The sequence below is a fragment of the Chlorocebus sabaeus genome, chromosome 20 (assembly GCF_047675955.1).
Source record: "Chlorocebus sabaeus isolate Y175 chromosome 20, mChlSab1.0.hap1, whole genome shotgun sequence".
NCBI lineage: Eukaryota > Metazoa > Chordata > Mammalia > Primates > Cercopithecidae > Chlorocebus > Chlorocebus sabaeus.
This window is the reverse complement of record NC_132923.1, coordinates 68,480,936-68,489,937: the sequence shown is the minus strand read 5'-3', so window position 1 is coordinate 68,489,937 and position 9,002 is coordinate 68,480,936.

Here is a 9,002-nt window from a genome sequence, read left to right as displayed (position 1 = left end):
TTTATTTTTTCATTTGAACTTTGGAATCAATTTGTCTGATTAAAAAATGTTCAGCATATTAATTCAAAGAATGTTAAACTTCAAAGTGATTTGGGAATAATAAACATATTGATGGGTCTTCCTGCCACAGAGCGTGGTATGTGCATTTTTTTCTTTAATGATACGTATTTGTGTAATATTTGTCTAAATCTACTTGTCCTTCAGTAGTGTTTTATTAGATGACATTTTAATGATATAATTGAAGATTCACATTCAGTGTAAGAAATAATACAGAGAGGCCAGGCAAGGTGGCTCACGCCTGTAATCCCAGCATTTTGGGAGGCCGAAAGATGGGCAGATCACCTGAGGTCAGGAGTTTGAGACCAGCCTGACAAACATGGTGAAACTCCGTCTCTACTAAAATATATATATATATATACACACACGTGTGTGTGTGTATGTGTATATATATATATACGTGTATGTGTGTGTGTGTGTATATATGTGTGTGTGTATATGTGTGTGTGTGTGTGTGTGTGTGTTTAGCCAGGCTGGTGGCAGGCACCTGTAATCCCAGCTACTCAGGAGGCTGAGGCAGGGAGAATCACTTGAACCTGGGAGGTGGAGGTTGCAGTGAGCCGGGATCCATTGCATTCCAGCCTGGGCAACAGAGTGAGGAGACTCCGTCTTAAACAACAACAACAACAAAAATACAGAGAGATAGACATAAACGTTGTGTAGTTTCCCCCAATGGTAACATTTTGTAAATCTAACATTTCTATAGTATACCTGCACAACCAGGATATTCACATTGATATAATCTGCTTATTTTATTCAGATTTATCCAAATTTACTTGCACTCATTTGTGTGTGTGTAATTACGTATGGGTTTATCATATGTGCAGGTTTGTGTATCCATCACTACATCACTACAGTCAAGATAATAGCAATCAACGTTTTAAAGTAGTTTTCATATAAATTTCACACATTAAACTTGCTCTGAAGCATTTCATCTTTGATCTCATTATAAAGGACTTTTTTCTCTAATACATTCTAACTGGTTATTAATGGTAATAAGTTTATTAATACTTTCTATGTTTTAAGCTTGTATCCACCATATTTTTTGATTCTCAAATTGATTTTAGTGTTTTTAAAAATTGTTTTGAGTATTTAGTCGTATCATCCATAAATAGTGTTAGTTTTACCTTTTCTTTTCCGATACTTTAAAGGCTTTGTCTCATCTAATTGATGTGGTTGGCATATTTACAAAAAATATTAACATTGGAAATATTGGGTATCCTGATGTTTTTCACATTAGAGGGAATATATTGTTTTTCTCTATTAAGCATGATGTTGGCATTTGGACTAAGGTAGATATGTTTAATTATGTTGTGGAAATAGCCACATATGCATAGTTCATTGAGTATTTCCACTAAGAATGATTGTTGAATTTTTCCAAATGCTTTTTAGCATTTTTGGAGATGATTATACAATTTTTCTTAGATATACTAGTATAATTATTTAATGTAATAAATTTTCTAATATTGAGCCATCTTTGCAACCCTGAATAAACCCCACATGGCTCAAGACACATCATTCTTTTAATGTGTTGCTGGGTTTCATTTGTTAGTATTTTATTTAAAAATTTCATAGCAATATGCTAGTCAGGTTGGACTGTATTTTTTTGTCTACAATTTTTGGATTTCAGCATGATTTTCACTCTTTTTCCATCCGATTCGTCCTCCAGGACCGGTCTTTTGCCTTTATCTACAGGGCCCAAAGTGACTCCCTAACACATCCTCACTCCAGCTAGCATGAAGGGGAAAAGAAGTAGTGGAAGATATCAGCCCCTATTATTAAGGAGAAGTCCCAATTTCATAACTGTACTTACATCTTAGTGTTCAGAAGTTACACCAAGATGCAGTGGAAACTGATAATTGTTGTCATTATCATACACCTCTAACATGGAGTCTCTGATACACAGATTTATTAACATGATTCTCTCCATTAGTCTGTCCTGCAGCTTTCCTTTGATTTCTTCTTAAGTTTCAGTAGTGTTTTAAAGTCAGCTTTATAAATACCTCACACATTTCTTGTTAATTGTCATTTATTCCTGTGCGCCTTTTGTGGTGAGTTTTTTATTTCTCTGCAAAGTTTTGCAGCACTTTCCACTTTTTTTTGCCTTTTATCAATGTCATGCTAGTTTCTTCTTACTACTCATCGTTATGGGTAGTTCTCAAAAAAACAGTGAAGCCCTATTCCGAAGTAGTTCAGAAAGCTACGTTCTTTGCAAATAGGGTATTTATAAAGTAATCAAGTTAAAGTGAGGTCATTAGGGTGGGTGCTGATCCAATATGACTGATGTCTTTATTAAGAGGGCAAATTTATCCCATTACTGAGTAAATATCCAGAGGGATATAAGTCTTTCTACCATAAAGACACATGCATGTGAGTATTCATTGCAGCACTATTCACAATAGCAAAGACATGAAATCAACCTAAAAACCCATCAGTGACAGATTGGATACAGAAAATGTGGTACCTATACACCATGAAATACTATGCAACCATAAAAACGATGAGATCATGCATTTTGCAGGAACATGGATGGAGTTGGAAGCCATTATCCTTAGCAAACTAATGCAGAAACAGAAAACCAAATATCACTTGTTCTCACTTGTAAGTGGGAGCTAAATGGTGAGAACTCATGTACAGAAAGAAGGGAATGAGAGACACTACGGCCTACTTGACAGTGAAGGGTGGGAGGAGGGAGAGGAGCAGGAAAAGTAGCTATTGGGTACTAGGATTAGTACCTGGGTGATGAAATAGTCAGTAAAACAAACCCCTGTGCCATTAGTTTACCTATACAACAAACCTACACATGTCACATGTACCCCTGAACCTAAAATAAAAGTTAAAAAATGGGAAATCTGGATACAGAGACAAAAATGCATAGGGAAGATGATGGGATGATACGCAGGGGAAATGCCGTCTAAAGATTGAGAATTGGAAGTATGCTGCCATAAATCAAACCATGTCGGGGCCACCAGAAAGTAGGAAAGGTAAGAAAGGATTCCTTCATAGGTTTCAGAGGGAACACAGCCCTGCCAACATCTTAATTTCAGACTTCTAGGCTCCAGAACTGTGAGACAATTAATTTTTGTTATTTTAAGCCACTCTATTTATGATATTCGTTATGACATTGGTAGAAAACTTATTTATCTATCAATTATTGAGTTGAATTTTTCTGGGTCAGCAATTTCCAGGGGATTTATTTTTGTGTGTTTTGGGAGGGTCAATGGGGAACCAGGGCTGTATTCCAGCTTCACACCCTAATGACTCTCTTCTGTGCTGCTCCTTTAGACACAGATTGCTTCCTGCAAATATGGTTCGGCTGTGTGGATCTCTGTGCAGCCCTATCGTTTCAGCTTGTCCTTACCAAATAAATTCAGGAAGACTTAGTCCACCAGCTCTTCTTGCCTCATGCACCCATTTTTCTAAGCTTTGTGCTTGCCATGCAAACCATGGTAATGAAAGTACATTATTTTAACCTCAGGATCTTTCTCTACTCTCTTTGCTTTTTTTTTTTTTTCCCCCCTCTAAACCTCTTCCATTATTCCTTCTGTCCTTTCTCAGTTACTTTCGTAGCCCTATGCTTGTTTTGAAGTGTTTAGATTATGTATGTTATTGCAAATGCAGTATGCAGGGTTTTTGTTATTGTTGTTGTTCTCTTTGTTGCTTTTCTGTAACTGACAGAAAAGCAACATGCAGATTTCCACAGTCATGTTCTTGAGTGAAGACTCATCAAGGACTTTAAAAAACTTTGCAATGGTTAGGCCAGGCGTGGTGGCTCACGCCTGTAATCCCAGCATTTTGGGAGGCAGAGGCGGGTGAATCACGAGGTCAGGAAATCGAGACCATCCTGGCTAACATGGTGAAATCCCGTCTCTACTAAAAATACAAAAAATTAGCTGGGTGTGATGGCAGGCCCCTGTAGTCCCAGCTACTCTGGGCACTGAGGCAGGAGAATGGCAAGAACCCAGGAGGCGGAGCTTGCAGTGAGCCGAGGTTGAGCCACTTCACTCCAGCCTGGGCGACACAGAGAGAATCCGTCTCAAAACAAAAACAAAAAGAAACCTCTGCAATGGTTAGAACAGAATTAGAGAACACATAAGACTACGTGGTAACTTTGTATTTTTCTTTTAGCAGATATCTGCTTGGAATAGTGGGAAATAATGGTGAGTTAACATACCAGGCCACTTAAAGAGAGCCACTTTGTCAATTTGTGTAGTTACAGGAACATCCCAATCCTGTTTCTCCTGAACACCATCCTACAGTGTCAACACAGAACAAACCTCTCACAGATATGTCACTTTGGAGGGAGATTTTTAAATGCTGTCAAAAAAGGCTTGAGTCTTGTAAATAAATGGGCTTTCTGTATTTTTGTTGTTGTTGAAAAGTTCAGCAGAATAAGTGCTTCTGATACTTTTTGACCTGGCATCAATGAAATCTTTTAGCAATCATTCCTTCAACAAATATATTTCTTGAGTGGGTTTAATGTGCTCAGCTTGTGTCTGAAGTGGGAGATAAACAATAAGCAAAACCGACATTTCTATTCCCTTTGAAAGCACAGTTTAATTTTCTTTGGTAGGTTCTTACAGAAAAAGTCCCTGATGGGTTTGTTTTCAAAAGCAGACCTAATACTTATATTTCATGTTTCTTTTTATTAACTCCAGCAATAAAATAGTGAAGTCACTTTGTTACTTAGTCTCTGGAAGAATTAAATATGTTCCTATCTAATAGTTTTAAAAAATCATGATAGCACTGTTATATTAAAGCTTTAGTTTTTTCCCCTCTAAAAAATGAAGTCCCCACAGGATCTGGAACCAGGATTTAGAACTAGACAGACCCAGTTTCAAATCCTGATTTCATCACTGGGAAGTTATCTGGTCTCTCTGAGCTTTGATTCTCTCAGCTGTAAACTAAAAAAAATAATAAAACCAACCTTTCTAGCTTGGTAGGAAAATTAAGCATGCAACGCCATGTAAAACTCTTAGCATGGCATATAGGAAGAGCACAGTAAATACTGTCTATTTCAGATTTTATAGTTGTCATAGTTATTTATGACACTGTGCATTAAGTTAATCATATATTGTATACTCCAGGAACGGCCCCTAAGTGGCCTCCCTTCTACAATCCTCTATTGTTATAGAGACTTTTGAAATCATTATCTCTAACCCTTGTTTATTGCATTCTTCAGTTTTGTTGTTGTTGCTGTTGAGGATGATTTTTTAAATTTAATTTTCTGCTCTTGATTTTCTCTATTTCGTTTAGTTAGCCTTTGGCCAATTGGTGATACCTGTGATGACTTCCTAGATGAGTAGACCTTGTAGCATAATTCTTTTTCTTTTCTTTTCCTATTTACCAGGTATTGAGCAAGTTCATTAACCTCTTTATGTCTCAGTTTCCTTATTTGTAAACAGATAAGTAGTATCAACTTCAGAAAGTTATTATGAGGATTAAATGAGTTAATGAATGGAAAATGCTTGGAAGAGTGCTGAGTACACAGAAAGTGAGTGAGTGAATGAGTAAGTAACTATGATGACCCCCTCTTCAAGTCGCCATTTGGTAGAGGGCAAGGGAGTGTCCAGCCGTCGAGTAAGACCATGCTCTGCACCCACCATCAGTAAGGCTCAAGACAATGCCTGCATCTTCAGAATAAGCCTTCCCTTCTGCAGGTATCTTATCTCCGTCTGTGGGAACCAGGTATGAGGCTCTGAACAATTCCTGCTCTGGCAAGACACCCCCACATCGTTCTCCCTCAAACATTCATAGACTCTCTGCCATTTTATGTTTCTGGTACACCAGAAATAATATCATGATGCCCTGCATCACTGTTCATATATTTCCTGGTCTGTCTCATACTCTGGACTTGAATTCTGTAAGACACTAGACATTGTCTTTTCTGTTCCAATCTCCTCCTCCTCCATTTGCTGAAACCCTAGAATTCTCAGTGAATCAGCAATAAAATCTTATCTTAAATTTCATTTGTCAAATTTCTCTTCTTCTTTTTGCTGTAACCAAAATCTGGCTCTATCCTGATAATACTATATTTCTACTGCCTTTTCTAATGTAGAGTGTTTTCTTTCCCAGACCGCTCCTATCCTGGGATTTCTAGGCCCTTCTCCCTTTCTCCTCCATGAAAAACAACACCCAGCTTGAATCTCATGTTCTCAGACTGTACTCTATATCCATCATCCCACCTAATGTAATTAGTTTAATACCTCCCAGATTGCTAACTTTCATTCCTTGAACATTTTACCTCTTGGGTCATTCATTCCATCCAACTTCATTCTCATATAATTCTGGAGAATTTCAATGTTCCCTTAGGTAATTTTTCATGCTTTGGTGTGATAAATTGCTTGACCTCCTCTCTTTAACTCTTCCTTAGCCACTCAATCCCATGTTCCATCCTTGATCTTATCATACTCCTTACTGTAAACTCTCAATTGCAGACATTCTATTTTGCAACCACCACCTCTTGTTTTCCCTGATTTCAAAAATAATTTGGTCTGACATGACCAATAATCCACACACTGTAACCACTATAATGTTCTATTTTCCAATCTTACTCTGCTTAAATTCCATGACTGTCATGATAACTTTGTGGCATAGATTCTATACTTTATTAAGCTATCTAATGTACATGTGCTCTAGATTCCAACCTTTGCCGATTGATATTTTCCCAGAAATTTTCCTTTTCAATTCCATCCTTTATCTATTGATATTATCCTAGAATTTCCCTACTAAATCATCATTTTTTCTTTACTAGATCATTCTTATTAGCATACAAATATTCTGTAATGTGTTCAATTATAAAAACCCACCTTTTGGATCCCAGTTTGTCTCAATCATCCCATGTTATCTTCTCATTATTTTCTCTTCTTTTACAGAAAAACCTGTTTAAGGCATTTTTTGTGCTTTATTTTGTATTTCCCATTTCCTCCTCTCATTTTTTCTTGAATCCATGCCAATCAAGTATTTTTTTTACCACCATTCCACAGAAACTTCTCTTAAAGTTAAACCAATGACTTCCACATTGCTAGGTAAGAAGTCAATTCCAATCCTCTTCTAAATTGATCTGTTGCATTATTTAGCATGCTTGATCATTCACTTGTTTCTGAAACACTGCTTCCATAACACCCACCCTGTCTGTTTTCTTTTTCTCCTATGTATTTTTTGCTCTTTCTTTGCTAATTCATTGTTATCTGCCTGAGTGGTAAATGTTAGAGTGACTTAGAGTTCAGTCTTTGAACCCCTTTCTTCCTCTGTCTCTACCTCTTCCTTAGGTGATCTCATTTAGTTTTATGGCTTTAACTACTAAAGCCATACTATGTGGTGATGACTCCCAAATTTATATCTGCAGCTGTGACCCCTCCTCACCTCCAGAAACCTGTATCCAAAACTTACTTGACATGTCATGTGGATAGTTACAGACATCTCAAACTTAACATGTTCAAAACAATCCCTAATATTCATCTCTAAACAATTATTAAACTATCCTCATGCCAACTTTCCCATAAATGGTAATTCCATTCTTCGAGATGCTCAGTAGAAAGATTTTGGAGTTATCTGTGACTCCTTACATTCTCCTCTCACCGTAGTCTGTCAGCAAATTGTGTTGGCTCTCTCCTCAAAGTATATTCAGAATTCTATTTCTTATCACTTTCATTCCATTTTTTTAGTCCAAATCTTCATCCTCTTTCACCTGGATTCCTGCAATTGTTTCCTAATAGCTTCCCCTACTTCTGCAATATAGTCTGAGAATGGTACCCAAAAGATGCTATTAAAATGTAAACAGGATCATCTTACCTCTCTGCTCACAACTCTTTCATGTTTTGCAGTTTTCAAGTCAGCATGTCATCACATATCCTCCCAGTTCCTAAGAGCTCTCTACCTCTCTGCCCTCAGTCTCCATACTCCTTCTTTCACTGTGGATTCTTCCCTCATACATGACTAAATGTCACCTTCTCAGAAAGATCTTCCCTGGCCATCCTATCTAAAATTTCACCCTTCTCCCAACATTTCATAAAATTTCACCCTTCTCCCAACATCCCCCTTCCCTACTTTATTTTCTCTCCATAACACTAACCATTATCTAACATACTTATTTTTACTAACTTATATTGTTTATTACCTGCTTTACCCACTAGAAGGTACACTTCATGAGGATAGGAATATTTGTCTGTTTCTTTCACCACGGTGCTTGCAATAGAGCCTGGCATACAGTAGATAATCAGTCAATACTGAGGATATTATCTAATTCTAAATATATGTAGAACTTATAACCCTTAGGCCTTACTGTCTTATACATAATGTTCAAAACTAGAAAGAACCATAAAGATTGTATCATCTAATATGGTTTGACTCTGTGTCCCCACCCAAATCTCATCTTGAATTGTAATCCCCACATGTTGGGGGAGGGTTCTGGTGGGAGGTGATTTGATCTTAGGGTCAGTTTCCCCCATGCTATTCTCATGATAGTTATTGAGTTCTCACTAGGTCTGATGGTTTTAAAAGTGGCACTTTCTCCTTTGCTCTCTCTCTCCTGCTGCCATGAGAAGACATGTCTTGCTTTCTCTTCACCTTCTGCCATGATTGTTAAGTTTCCTGAGGTCTCCTTACCCACGCTGAGTCAATTAAACCTCTTTTCTTCAAAAAGCCCCCTTCTCAGGTAGTATCTTTATAACAGTGTGAAAATGGACTAATACATCATTCAGTTACTCTGATGTTGAGGATACTGAAGAACAGAGGTGAAGAGACTTGTCCATACCCCTATGGATGGCAACAGAATCTTGCCAAGTTCCTTTATTACATGTCTTGTAGTAACCTCTATGTTCAAAGTTTACCTTAAGACTTACATAACTTCATCTAAAACTCTAGCTATTAACACCATAATTTTAATTTATGAATATTTTTCTTAAATACAAAGTGTGCTGGTTGCAAATGAACTCCCTTGAAGT